General features: G+C 41.0%; 1 protein-coding gene across 4 annotated transcripts in view; it reads left to right on the forward strand.

Annotated features, from left to right (window-relative positions):
* The window catches only part of FAM81A (family with sequence similarity 81 member A), an 86,327-nt gene that overhangs the window by 39,038 nt on the left and 32,750 nt on the right, over positions 1-14,539 (forward strand). The window lies entirely within an intron of this gene.

The following is a 14,539-nucleotide window of genomic DNA, read 5'->3' on the forward strand; positions in this document are numbered from 1 at the left end:
GCGAAACCCCATCTCTACTAAAAATACAAAAATTAGCTGGGCGTGGTGGTGGGTGCCTGTAACCCCAGCTACTTGGGAGGCTGAGGGAGGAGAATCACTTGAACCTGGGAGGCGGAGGTTACAGTCAGCTGAGATCGTGCCACTGCCCTCCAGCCTGGGCGATGGAATGAGACTCTGACTCAAAAAAAAAGAGCAAAAACAAACAAAAAACAAAACAAAGAACAAAATAACCTGATACTTGTAGTATCAGTTTTAAAACAGAGATGCGAAGATATTTAAATTGTATTTCAATGATGTAAAAGGTGTATTTTTTATTTCTAGATTCTTGAAGAATATCTTCTGTAAATTGCCTGGGTTTTTACTATTATTATTATTGCTGGTTTATAGCTGTTTTTCAGTTCATGCAGTAAAATTTTACTGGGTTATTTGATTTTTGAGAATCATTCCTGCAAGTGATTTTATATTACAAAAGTAAAGCTGAAGCCATTCTTAAGATGTGAAACTTACTCCTAGACCCTGATAGAACTAGTCAAATCGAGATATATTAACACTGTATCTGGGCAAATTTGCCTAGATAAGTCTTTATGATTTTCCATCATGTGGCTCTGAACAGTTATACACTGGAAAAAAAGTAAAATATGTTATCAAACTATTACCCTATGTGATCCTTAAGAGCTAGAACAGAGTCTTAATATTTCTATTTTTAACACCTACCAATGTCTAAGGCATAGTAGGAGCTCAATAAATGTGTCATAATCAAGGGCTCTGGGTCTCCTTGCCCCTTCCAGAACCCTGTAATTATTGCTCATATTCTTTCAGCAGATTCCAATGTCAAAACAGATGACTCTTGTATGCTAGTACACAGTAAGTGCTTGATAAATGTTGAATGGAAGAATTTATTGTTTTAATACATCTCCATCCACAGTCTCTGTTAGCAGTTTGCCTTGTGATGTGGAGAAGCTTATCAATTATTTATTCCTCAGAAACTTTCCACCAATGATCATCATCATTATAAATTTAGAGGAAGTAATATAGTCAACTATGAATTATACATGTCTGGGTTATCCTTACTGTCTTTGGTTTAAGCCATTATCAGTCCCTGGAAGCCGAGCCCTGGTGAGCAGTCCATGGTCCTTTTATTGGTGGTAAGCTTTCCTTTCCATGCTAGTTTGATGGCTGGGGGAAGTAGTTTGGACCCCCATATCTTTTTATGGCTTTAGCTGTGTCTCTGGCCTTTGGGAACCATGCAGTGAGGTCTGCCACCTGGCTGGTTAGAATTTGCAGACCTACTTTAGTTCCCATGTGCTCAACTTCATGATGTCCTTCTGGCTTGGAATGTTGGCTTTAACCTAGTTGGGTTATAGGAAACTGTATCAAGCCCTCATCTAATTGAATGTATCATACAGAGTTTGCTAGTTTAATAATTTGCAAAAGGACTACTGGAGTTTTTGAACTTGAGCGATGAGTGCAGCATTGGGCTTTATTAACATGGCAAAGCAGAGGTGTAGACAGTGATGTTAACATGTATTTGGACTAACATACAGGACCTTGGTTCAGTGTGCTTCCAGTACTGCCAATGGGGGAAGAGTTTTGGCTACTGGACTTCATGCATTTTACTGAAAAAGGGAATTTCAGCCTGCAGCTCTGTGATCTGGTTCTACTGAAACAGGTATATCAGCGGAGGGGTTTTGGTGATTATCATCCAAATTCATTTTGTTTTCATTCTACCCACTAGATGTGGCTTGTTGTATGACTTGACTTCGGGGGAGAAGACAGTAAGTTGAATGGAATTTGAATATTTGTTCAGTTCTGTTGACAGAGGTTTGTCAATGTAAATGAATAAATTAGTGTTCTGCTGTCTGCTCTGTCTCCAGTACATTTTAGCTTGCCTGAGTCCTCTTTGAGGACCTGATCATGTCTGGGAACCAGAGATTGATAACAGCTCAAATCAAAGGGACTGATAACAGCTTAAAGCAAAGACAGGACGGACAGCTAGAGATAGTCTCTAAGCCTTCAACTCAGAAGACCAGATCCTAGAACATGGAGCTAAATTAACTGATAAATCACTCACCAACCCACTAACCCACTAACAGCCAGGAATCATTAGAGGCACTGGGGCTGCAGTAACAGCCCAAGCACACAGGCCTCTGATCTTCGCCCTGCTGCACACTCTAGTGGGGTGTACCGGCAGTCAATGCTAAGTAACCAAGGTGATGTTAGCTGATGTCAAGTGTTCTGATGAGAGGATGTGATGGAGAGTGACTGTGTGGCTGTCTTAGAAAGGATGGTGGCCGGGCGCAGTGGCTCATGCCTGTAATCCCAGCACTTTTGGGAGGCCAAGGCAGGCAGATGACGAGGTCAGGAGTTCAAGACCAGACTGACCAATATGGTGAAACCCTGTCTCTACTAAAAATACAAAAATTAGCCAGTTGTGGTGGCACGTGCCTGTAGTCCCAGCTACTTGGGAGGCTGAGGCAGGAGAATCGCTTGAACCTGGGAGGCGGAGGTTGCAGTGAGCTGAGATTGTGCCATTGCACTCCAGCCTGGGTGACAGAGTGAGACTCCGTCTCAAAAATAAGAAAAAAAAAAAAAAAAAAAAAAAGGATGGTAAGGGAATAAGGTGATGTGTGAATTGAGAATGGAATGACACATGGGGCCAGCCAAGCCAAGGTGGTGGTGTTGAGGGAGGAGACACCCAGGCGGACCACTCCAGAGCGAGGGAAGTGCAAGTTCCAAGGCCATAAGCAGGAAGAGGCATGGCACGTTTAAGAAGCAGAAAGGGGACGGGTGGATGGAGTCCTGTGAGCTGGGGGAAGGGCAGCTCGTGAGACTTGAAGGTTGTGATAAGAAGTTTGGAGTCTGGAAATGGGAAGCCATTATTTAGTGTTCAGTCAAGGAATTTAAATAATCCACTCATACTCTTGTTGCTGGGGCTACATTAGTGAATAAAACACAGATAAAAGCCCTTGTCCTTGTGGATATAGACTGATTTATGTTTGAAAAAGATCATGCTGGCTACTTCGTGGAGAAGGATTTTAGGGGAGCAAGAACTGAAGCAGGGAGACAAGTTAGGCGGCTACTTCAAGGTTCAGGGAGAGGCATGGCATGGTGGAGATGGAGAGAAGAGGATGGACTCTGGAGTGATTTTGGAGATAGAGCTGACAGGACTTCCTGCCTATTGGAGGGAGAGACTTCTGTCAAATGGTGGAAATGCTAAGAAGGCAATTTGATATGTGAGGCTGGAACTGTGGTAAAAAGCCCTGTAGGGGAATACTACCTTATAATTCCCTGCTCTGCTGTAGTTGGGCCTTTCTCTAGGTGATTTGAAATTATACTTCCTCATTTCCAAATCCTTCCCAATCTAGGAAGAGTTGGAAAAGGAGGAACATGGACAGCTGTTTCTTTCCTGGTTCCTGGTAACGCTGGCCTGTCTGGGGGGCTTAGATGTCCCAGGGGTTGGCTGTCATCACCTTTGCATAAACAGCATTATACAGCACATTGAGGATCCTACAGAAGTCCCTGTTCCAAGCCGTCTTGGGAAGGGAGATTTTTTAAAGATAGGCCATATCTTTGAAAAAATAAATGAGGACTTGGGACATCACTTTTTCAAGGTGGCTAGCTTCTGCTCCGTGCTTGTGTGAAGCATGTTTATTGTGTGTACCTGGACAATGCACTTTCCACCCTTTAGTTTTTCTTGCTGCAACTGAGCTCCCTGAAGGTATGCCTGATGCTCAGCACACAGTAGGTGTGCAAAAACAAGTTTCTTGAATTGAATTGAAAATAATGGAGAAGTAATGCCATATATAACGATATAATCTTTTTTAAAATAAATGCATCATGATGATACATTGTTCCAAAATGACAAATTCAGAAACGTTATTGACTTTACAAAGGAATTACTTTTCTAAGTTTTCATTCTAGAATGTATTTAAATAATAAGCCATCTAACACCTTCTGTTTTCATATTACTTTCTAGTAACATGAATACTTTGTTAATGTCAGGTAGAATTCTTTCCTGTATCCTTCAAAGCACTTCTTTCTTAAATTTTTATTCGTTTATTTTTTGAGACAGGGTCTTGGTCTGTTGCTCAGGCTGGAGTGCAGTGGTGGGAACAAGGCTCACTGCAGCCTCTGCCTCCCAGGTTCATGCAATCCTCTTGCCTCAGCCTCCCAAATAGCTAGGACCAGGGGTGTGCACCACAACTCTTAGCTAATTAAAAAATATATATATGTGTAGAGACAGGGTTTCACCATGTTGCCCAGGCTAGTCTCAAACTCCTGGGCTCAGGCAATCCTCCTGCCTAGGTCTCCCAAAGTGCTGGGATTACAGGAGAGAGCCACCGCACCCGACCCCAGAGCACTTCTAATACAATACCTTACTCATATGCATAAGAATTTGGAGAGTTAAGTGGGCTTTTTTTTATTTCTAAGCGTTTTTTTAAAGCACATTTTTTTTTCTGGCTATAAAAGTAATGTATGTCCGTTGTGGGAAATACAAAAAAAAAAAGAACAAACCATAATCCCACTCTAGAGATAAGCAAAACTTTCACATTCTAGTATTTTATATGCATCTGAATACACAGCTGGAATCATGCTCCATATTTATTTTCTATACTTTCTTTTTGCTTAATATTAAGTTGTACACACTTTCCCTTGTTGCTAAAAGCCCTTTGTGAACCTCTTAGTGTTTGCATAATAATGTACCTTGTAAAATACTTGACATGCGTATCACACTCTGAAGACATCTTTATGCATCCATTTTTCTTATTATTTCATTTAATATTCCAAGAACTAGAATTACTGGGTCAAAGGTTATGAACTTTATGAATATATATTTTTTGGCATTGGTCTCCAGAAAAGTTGTATTGGGAAGGGCCAGCTGTGCCTTTTTTATTTCTGTTTTTTAGGCAAGCAGAAGATGCTGAAACCTTTTTGATTTTTGATATATTTTTAGTATTATAGATTTAAAATTTTTGCTTCTTTAATAAGTGAAAATGCTATTTTTGAGGTTTTAAAAAATAGACTTTATTTTTTTAGAGCATTTTTTGGTTCACAGCAAAATTGAGCAGAAAGTATACTCTCTGCCCCCACACATGCGCAGCCTCTCCCACTATCAACATCCCACACCAGAGTGGTATAATAGTATGATTCGTACTTCTTGTTTCTTTGCTTTAGTAGAAAGGTTGAACCTTTTTAAAAATGTGTGTTTTTTTAAGCCCCTTTTTTGTGAATTGCTTTCCATTTTCATTGCTTAGAGATTGAAAAACAACTCAAATGAAATAAGATTGGTTATAGCCTTTGTCATTTCTATAGTGTCTATTTTGTTTTGTTTTTTGAGATGGCGTTTTGCTCTTGTCATCCAGGCTGGAGTGCAATGGCGTGATCTCGGCTCACTACAATCTCCACTTCCTGGGTTCAAGCAATTCTCCTGCCTCAGCCTCCTGAGTAGCTCGGATTACAGGTGCCTGCCACCATGCCTGGCTAATTTTTGTATTTTTAGTAGAGACGGGGTTTCACCATGTTGGCCAGACTGGTCTCAAACTCCTGACCTCAGGTGATCCATCTGCCTCGACCTCCCAAAGTGCTAGGATTATGGGCGTGAGCCACCATGCCCAGCTCTATAGTGTCTAATACAGTGTATTAGGCACTGGGCTCATTCTCTAGCTTTGGTTTTCTGGAGATGGAGTCCAAGAATTGCGTGCATAACAAGCCATCTGGGTGAGACTTATGTACCCCAAAGATGTTTGAGAACCACTGGTCTTATGCCTTACTATAGGCAAAGGTTTGCACCACTACATACAAAAAGAGTTAAGTGTTACTTTCTATTGACTCTAACTAATAGGTGTTACTTCCTATTAAGAGAGAGTACACGAGAGCTTGCCAGCGCCTTCACATCAGTGGGAGAGTGCCAGAACCACATTAGTCAGATGCGAAGTTGCCTTGCAAGAATGTATTCAGATGACTCACATTTTGTCATTCACAGGTGATTGTAACTAGTTTGTATTCCTCTTCATAGAGCAGGTTCATTGAGAAAAAGCTGGAAGCTACAGAAATAATAGATAGGTCTTGTAATTCTAAATTCTTTCTGGTGAATTTCTTTTTTTTTTTTTTTTGACGGAGTCTTGCTCTGTTGCCCATGGGGGCTGGAGTGCAGTGGCACAATCTCGGCTCACTGCAACCTCCGCCTCCTGGGTTCAAGCAATTCTTCTGCCTCAGCCTCCTGAGTAGCTGAGACTACAGGTGCATGCCATCACGCTTGGCTAATTTTTGTATTTTTAGTAGAGACGGGGTTTCACCATGTTGGCCAGGCTGGTCTCGAACTCCTGATCTTGTGATCCACCTGCCTCGGCCTCCCAAAGTGCTGGGATTACAGGTGTGAGCTACTGTGGCCGCCCAGTGAAATTTTCCTTTTTACTGTCAATGCCTCAAGTGGGTTTCCACTAAGGGAAACACAGAATATTTACATTCCTAATTTCTTTTTTTTTTTACTAAGAAGTTTGAAAATCCTGAAAAAAATACACAAATGTTTTCTTTATGTATGTTATACTTCAAAAAAAGAAAAGAAAATAGAGTTAAGAAGAGGGAGCGCAAAAACAAATTATGTAAGCATAATTACATCTCTACTTGGGCTTTTCTGTTCATTTCCAAATGGGCCTACAAATTGTCAGAACATCAGAAACCATCACAATTTCTAGAAATAAGTAGTAACAAGCAGATGCCCAGGAATGTAATTTCAAGAAACCCTTGGATTGGTGCAGAAGGCAAGAGAAGATGGTGGTTTAGTGTGCCTGTCTCCACTCTGTTCCCAATCCAGGTGCCACCTTGCTGAACAGTTGGGATAGGCAGGCAGGAAAGCCTAGGGAGCCAGCAGGATCTCATGGTTAGGAGTCTCAGGAGGAGGGTCCAGGCTCACTGCTTCACACCCTGTGACTAAGCCAGTCTCCTGCCCCAGGGAGGGGTGGAGAAGTTGTAGGGGTGAGCTCGTTCCCCACTGCCTCTGGGCTGGGAGAGCTGAGGGAATAGGATGTAAAGAGGCATCCTCCTGGTACCTCACCTGGAGACAGGCCCTGTGCTTCCCACTGGCTGCACCACCAGTCCACAAGCCCCTTCCACTGCTCTCAAGACTACCTACTTAAGGCACTCCAGTGAGTAGAGAGAGCAAAGTCACATCACATCTAATGGGGCCCTGCAGCCACAAGGAGGAAGAATAAGTACTGCCCTTAAAACAGGTGCAGATGAAGTAGAAAACAGGTAGGCCTTGAATAAAAAATAATTCCTACGTTTAAGGAGATCCAAGTGTCACATAAAATTTCTTCTTGAACTTAAATTTCTAAAAGTCAGTAGATGGACAGGAGAGCAGAGGAAGATGGCAGAATAGAAGCCTCCACCAATTGTCCTCCCCACATGAACACCAAATTTAACAACTATCTACAAAATAAAGCACCTTCAGGAGAACCAAAAAGCAGGTAAGCGATCACAGTACCTGATTTTAACATCATGTCACTGAAAGAGGCACTGAAGAGGGTAGGAAGGACAGTCTTGAATCACCGACACCACCCCTCCCCCATCCCCTGTCAGCGGACCACTTGGCCCGGAGAGAGAATCTGTGCTTTGGGGAGGGAGAGTGCAGTGTTTATGGGACATTGTTTTGGAATGCAGGGCGGCCAACCAGCAGTGATAAGCAAGTAGTGGGCCATGGACCTTGGGTAAGACTCAGACATTCTGGCTTGAAGGGTGCCTCTACACATTCACAGCTGTGGTGGCTGTGAGGAGAGACTCCTTCTGCTTGAGAAAAGCAGACGGAAAAGTAAAGGGGACTTTGTGTTTAGCTTAGGTACCAGCTTGGCCACAGCGGAGAAGAGCACCAAGCGGGCTTTTGGGGTCCCTGACTCCAGGCCTTGGCTCTTGGACTCTTGGGATCTCTAGATGTACCCTCGGCTAAAGGCGGGGCCCACTGCTCTGAAAGGTGAGTCCCAGGCCTGACAGGATTCACCACAAACTGAGTGAAGAGCCCTTGGGCCTTAAGTGAACAATGGCAGTAGCCTGGCTTTATTCCCTTTGGGCATGTGGTGGAAGCAGGGAGACTCCTCACCCTGGGGAAAGGGGAGGGAAGAGTGGGAAGGACTTTGGTGGTTTCGGCAGTAGCTCAGCCACAGTAGAATAGAGTACCAGGTAGATTTCTAAGGTTTCTGATTCTAGGCCCAGGCACCTGGGCAGTGTCTCTGGACCTGCCTGGAGCCTGGGGGAACTCATTGCCCTTAGGGGAAGGACACAAGCCTCGCTGGCTTCACCACTTGCTGTTTGTAGAGCCCTAGGGCCTTGAGTGAACATACGGGTAGCCATGTAGTGATTACAGCAGGACTTGAGCAAGATTCGGTGCTGTGCTGGCTTCAGGTCAGACCCATCACAGTCCCAATGGTGGTGGGTACAGAGGTGCTTGTGCCCCGCTTCCCAGCTCCAGGTAGCTCAGCACAAAGAAAGACTTTGCTTGTTTAGGAGAAAGTAAGGGAGGAGAATGACAGTCTCTGCCTGGTAATCCAGAGAAATCTTCTGCATCTTATCCAAGACCACCAAGGTAGTACTTCCACAAGTATGCAAGAACTACAGTGTTATTGGGCTTGGGGTACCCCCTAATGCAGATATGGTTGCAGTGACCGAAAACTTATATTACTTAACACCCAAGTCCCTTTAAGTATCTGGAAAGCCCTCTGAAGAAGGATGGGTACAAACATTGACTAACATCCATAAGCATCAAGACCATCTAGGAAAACATGACCTCACCAAATTAACTAAATAAGACACCAGAAGTCAATCCCAGAGAGACAAAGATATGTGACCTTTTAGACAGAGAATTCAAAATAGCTGTTTTGAGGAAACTCAAAAGAAATTCAAGATAACACAGAGAAGGAATTCAGAATCCTATCAGATAAATTTAACAAAGAAATTGAAATAATTGGCCGGGTGCAGTGGCTCATGCCTGTAATCCCAGCACTTTGGGAGGCCAAGGTGGGTGGATCACCTTAGGTCAGAAGCTCGAGACCAGCCTGGCCAACATGATGAAACCCCATCTCTACTAAAAATGCAAAAATTAGCCAGGTGTGGTGGTGGGTGCCTGTAATCCCAGCTACTCAGGAGGCTGAGGCAGGAGAATCGCTTGAACCCAGGAGGCAGAGGTTGCAGTAAACCAAGATCATGCCACTGTACTCCATCCTGGGCAACAAGAGCTAAACTCTGAAGAAAGAAAGAAAGGAAGGAAAGAAAGGAAGGGAAATAATTAAAAAGAAGCAGAAATTCTGGAGTGGAAAAATGCTAGTGACATACTGAAGAATGCATCAGTCTGTTAGCAGAATTGATCAAACAGAAGAAAGAATTAGTGAGCTTGAAGACAGGCTATTTGAAAATACACAGTCAGAGGAGACAAAAGAAACCAAGAATGAAAAAAGAATGATGCACACCTACAAGATCTAGAAAGTAGCTTCAAAAGGACAAATCTAAAAGTTATTGGTTTTTAAGAGGAGGTAGAGAGAGAAATAGTGGTAGAAAGTTTATCAAAAGGGATAACAGAGGACTTCCCAAACAAAAGATATCAAAATTCAAGTACAAGAAATCAAAATTCAAGCACAAGAAGGTTATAGAACACCAAGGAGATTTAACTCAAAGAAGACCACCTCAAGGCATTTAATAAGCAAACTCCCAGAGGTCAAGGATAAAGAAGGGATCCTAAAGGCAGCAAGACAAAAGAAACAAGTAACATACAATGGAGCTCCAATAAGTTTGGCAACAGACTTGTGGCATGACGTATTTAAAGTGCTGAAGGAAAAAAAAACTTGGCATAAAACCTACCATAGTGTATCTATTGAAAATATCCTTCAAACATGAAGGAGAAATAAAGACTTTCCCAGACAAACAAAAGCTGAGGGATTTATCAACACCAGGCCTGTCCTACAAGAAATGCTAAAAGGAGTTCTTCAACATTCAAGAAAAGAATGTTAATGAGCAATAAGAAATCATCTGAAGGTACAAAACTCACTGGTAATAGTAAGTACACAGAAAAATGCAGAATATTATAATACTGTAATTATGGTATGTAAGCTATTCTTTAAATAGAAAGATTAAAAGATGAACCAATCAAAAATAATAACTTTTCCAGACATAGACAGTACAATAAGATGTGAATAGAAACAACAAAAAGTTAAAAAGTGTGGAGATGATATTAAAGTATAGATTTAGCAGCACTCCTGAATATATATACATAATATATATGAAAATAAAGTATAGAGTTTTTATTAGTTTTTTGCTTGTTTGTTAGTTTGTTTATAAGTGCCAAATCAAAAAAGAAGAAAACCTTCAAATAAACAATCTAAGGATATGTCTTAAAGAATCAGAAAAGCAAGAGCACACCAAACCCAAAGTTAGTAGAAGAAAGGAAATAATGAAGATCAGAGCAGTCATAAGTGAAATGAGAACAATACAAAAAAATCAATGAAACAAAAAGTTGGGTTTCTGAAAAGGTAAACAAATTGACAAACTTTAGCTAGACTAAGAAAAAAACAGAAAAGACCCAACTAAATAAAATCAGAGATGAAAAAGGAGACATTACAACCCATATCACAGAAATTCAAAGGATCATTAGAGGCAACTATGAGCAACTATATGCCAAAAAATTAGAAAACCTAGAAGAAATGGATAAATTCTTAGACACATACAACCTACCACAATAATAATGAAGAAATCCAAAACCTGAACAGACCAGTAACAAGTAACGAGATTGAAGCCAAAATAAAAAACCTCCTAGCAAAGAAAAGCCCTAGACCCAATGGCTTCTCTGCTAAATTTTACCACATTTAAAGAGAATTAATAGCAATCATTCTCTAACTATTCTGAAAAGTAGAAGAGGAGGAAATACTTCCAAACTCATTCTATGAGGCCAGTATTACCTTGGTACCAAAATTAAACAAAGATACAAAAACAAAAAAACAAAAAACCTACAGGCCAATATCCTTGTTGAACACTGATGCAAAAACCCTCAACAAAATACTAGGAAACTGAATTCAGCAACATGTTAAAAAGATCATTCATCATTACCAAATGGGATTCATTCCAGGGATGCAAAGATGGTTCAACATATGCAAATCAATCAGTGTGATACATCATATCAACAGAATGAAAGACAAAAAGCATATGATCATTTCAACTGATGCTGAAAAAGCATTGGATAAAATTCAACATCCCTTCATGAGAAAAACACTCAAAAAACTAGGTGTACAAGGAACACATCTCAACATAATAAAAGCCGTATATGACAGACCCACCGTTAATAATATACTAAATGGAGAAGAAAGGAAAGCCTTTGTCTAAGATCTGGAACACGAAAAGGATGCCCACTTTTACTACTGTTATTCCACATAATACTAGATGTCCTAGCTAAAGCAGTCAGACAAAAGAAAGAAATAAAGGGCATCCAAATTGGAAAGGAAGAAGTCAAATTATCCTTGTTTGCAGATGATATGATTTTATATTTGGAAAAGCCTAAAGACTCCTCCAAAAAAACTATTAGTACTGATAAACAAATTCAATAAAATTTCAGGATACAAAATCAACATACAGAAATTACTGGCATTTCTATATGCCAATGGGGAACAATCTGAAGAAGAAATCAAGAAAGTAATCTCATTTACAATTGCTATAAATAAAATTAAATACTGGCCAGGTGCTGTGGCTCACACCTATAATCCCAGCACTTTGGGAGGCCAAGGTGGGCAGATTACTTGAGCTCAGGAATTTGAGACCAGCCTGGGTAACATGGCGAAACCCTGCCTCTACCAAAAATACAAAAAAATAGCTGAGTGTGGTGGTGTGTGCCTGTGGTCCCAGCTACTCAGGAGGCTGAGCTGGGAAGATTGCTTGTGCTTTGGGGGCGGAGGTTGCAATGAGCCAAGATTGTACCACTGCTTTCCAGCCTGGGTACAGCGCAAGACCCTGTCTCAATAATTAAATAAATATAGGCTGGGTGCGGTGGCTCACACCTGTAATCCCAGCATTTTGGGAGGCCGAGGCAGGTGGATCACGAGGTCAGGAGATCAAGACCATCCTGGCTAACATGGAGAAACCCCATCTCTACTAAAAATACAAAAAATTAGCCGGGCATAGTGGCGGGTGTCTGTAGTCCCAGCTACTCGAGAGGTTGAGGCAGGAAAATGGCGTGAACCTGGGAGGCGGAGGTTGCAGTGAGCCGAGATTGCGCCACTGCACTCTAGCCTGGGCAACAGAGCGAGACTCTGTCTCAAATACATGCATACATACATACATACATACGTATGTACATACATGCCTGTGAATTAACCAAAGAAGTGAAAGATCTCTACAATGAAAACTATAAAACATTGATGTGAGAAATTGGAGAAGACTCATAAAAATGGAAAGATATTCCATGTTCATGGGTTGGAATACATAATATTGTTAAAATGTCTGTACTACCTGAAGCAATCTACAAATTCAATGCAATCCGTATCAAAATACCAATGACATTCTTCACAGAAATAGAAAAAAAAAATCCTAAAGTTTATATGGAACCACAAAATACCAAAATAGCCAAAACTATCCTGAGCAAAAGAACAAAACTGGAGAAGTCACATTACCTGACTTGCAATTATACTACAGAGCTACAGTAACCAAAACAGCATGGCACTGGCATAAAAATAGTTACATAGACCAATGGAACAGAATAGAGAACCCAGAAACAAATCCATACATCTACAGTAAAATCCTTTTTGAAAAAGGAGCCATGATCATGCAATGGGGAAAGGACAGTCTGTTCCATAAGTGGTGCTGGGAAAACTGAATATCCATATGCAGAAGCATGAAATTAGACCCCTATTTCATACCATATACAGAAAATCAAATCAAAATGGATTAAAGATTAGAGAGGAGCAGAAAAGATAACTATTGGGTACTGGGCTTAATGTACAGAATCTGTTCAACAACACATTAAACCCAATACACAATAGTTGTGTTTAAGTATCTTTCAGAAATAATCTGTACAACAAACATCCATGGCACAAGTTTACATATCTAAAAAACCTTCACATGTACCCCGAACCAAAAATAAAAGTTGAAAAAAAAAAAAGACTTAAATCTAAGACCTCAAACTATGAAACAACTGAAAGAAAACATTGGATAGACTCTCTAGGACATTGGAGTGGGCAAAGATTTCTTGAGAAATACCCCTCAAGCATGGGCAACCAAAGCAAAAATGGACAAATGGGATCAAATTAGGTTAAAAAGCTGCTGCACATCAAAAGAAAGAACAAAGTGAAGGCAGAATGTAGTTGCAAACTATCCATCTGACAAGGGATTAATCACCAGAATATATAAGGAGCTCAAACAACCCTGTAAGAAAAAAATCTAATAATCTGTTTTAAAAAATGGGCAAAAGATCTGAATAGACATTTCTCAAATGAAGACATACAAATGGCAATCACAGGTATACGAAAAGGTGCTCAACATCATTGATCATCAGAGAAATGCAAATCAAAACTACATGAGATATTGGCTGAGCGCAGTGGCTCACACCTGTAATCCCAGCACTTTGGGAGGCCGAGGTGGGTGGATTACTTGAAGCCAGGGGTTTCAGACCAGCCTGGCCAACATGGCGAAACTCCATCTCTACTAAAAATACAAAAAAAATTTACCCTGGCATGGTGATGCATGCCTGTAATCCCAGCTACTTGGGAGGCTGAGGCATGAGAATCGCTTGAACCCAGGAGGTGGAGGTTGCAGTGAGCCGATATCATGCCACTACACTCCAGCCTGGGTGACAGTGAGATAGTCTCAAAAAGCAAACAAACAAACAAAACTACAATGAGATATCATCTCACCCCAGTTAAAATGGCTTTTATCCAAAAGACGGGCAATATCAAATGCTGGCAAGGATATGGAGAAAAGGGAACACCCATACAGTGTTGGCAGGAATGTAAATTAGTACAACCACTGTGGAGAACACTTTGGAGGTACCTCACAAAACTAAAATAGAGCTACCATATGATTCAGCAATCCCACTGTTAGGTATATACCTATAAGAGAGGAAATCAGTATGTGGAAGAGATATCTGCACTCCTGTTTATTGCAGCACTATCCACAATAGCCAAGATTTGGAAGCAACCCAAGTGTCCATCAACAGGCAAATGGATAAAGAAGTGTAGTACAGATACACAATGGAGTGTATTCAGCCGTAAGAAAGAATGAGGTTCTGTCATTTGCAAAAACATGGATAGAACCAGAGGTCATTATGTGAAGTGAAATGAAATAAGCCAGGCTCAGAAAGATAAGCTTCGCATGTTCTCACTCACTTGTGGGAGCTAAAAGTTAAAACAATTGAACTCACGGAGATAGAGAGTAGAATGATGGTTACCAGAGGCTGAGAAGGATAGTGGGGGGTGGGGTGGAAATGTGGATGATTAATGGGTATTAAAAAATAGTTAGAATTAGTAAGATCTAGTATTTGATAGCACAACAGGGTGACTATAGTCAATAATAATTT

The sequence above is a fragment of the Nomascus leucogenys genome, chromosome 6, assembly GCF_006542625.1.
Source record: "Nomascus leucogenys isolate Asia chromosome 6, Asia_NLE_v1, whole genome shotgun sequence".
Taxonomy (NCBI): domain Eukaryota; kingdom Metazoa; phylum Chordata; class Mammalia; order Primates; family Hylobatidae; genus Nomascus; species Nomascus leucogenys.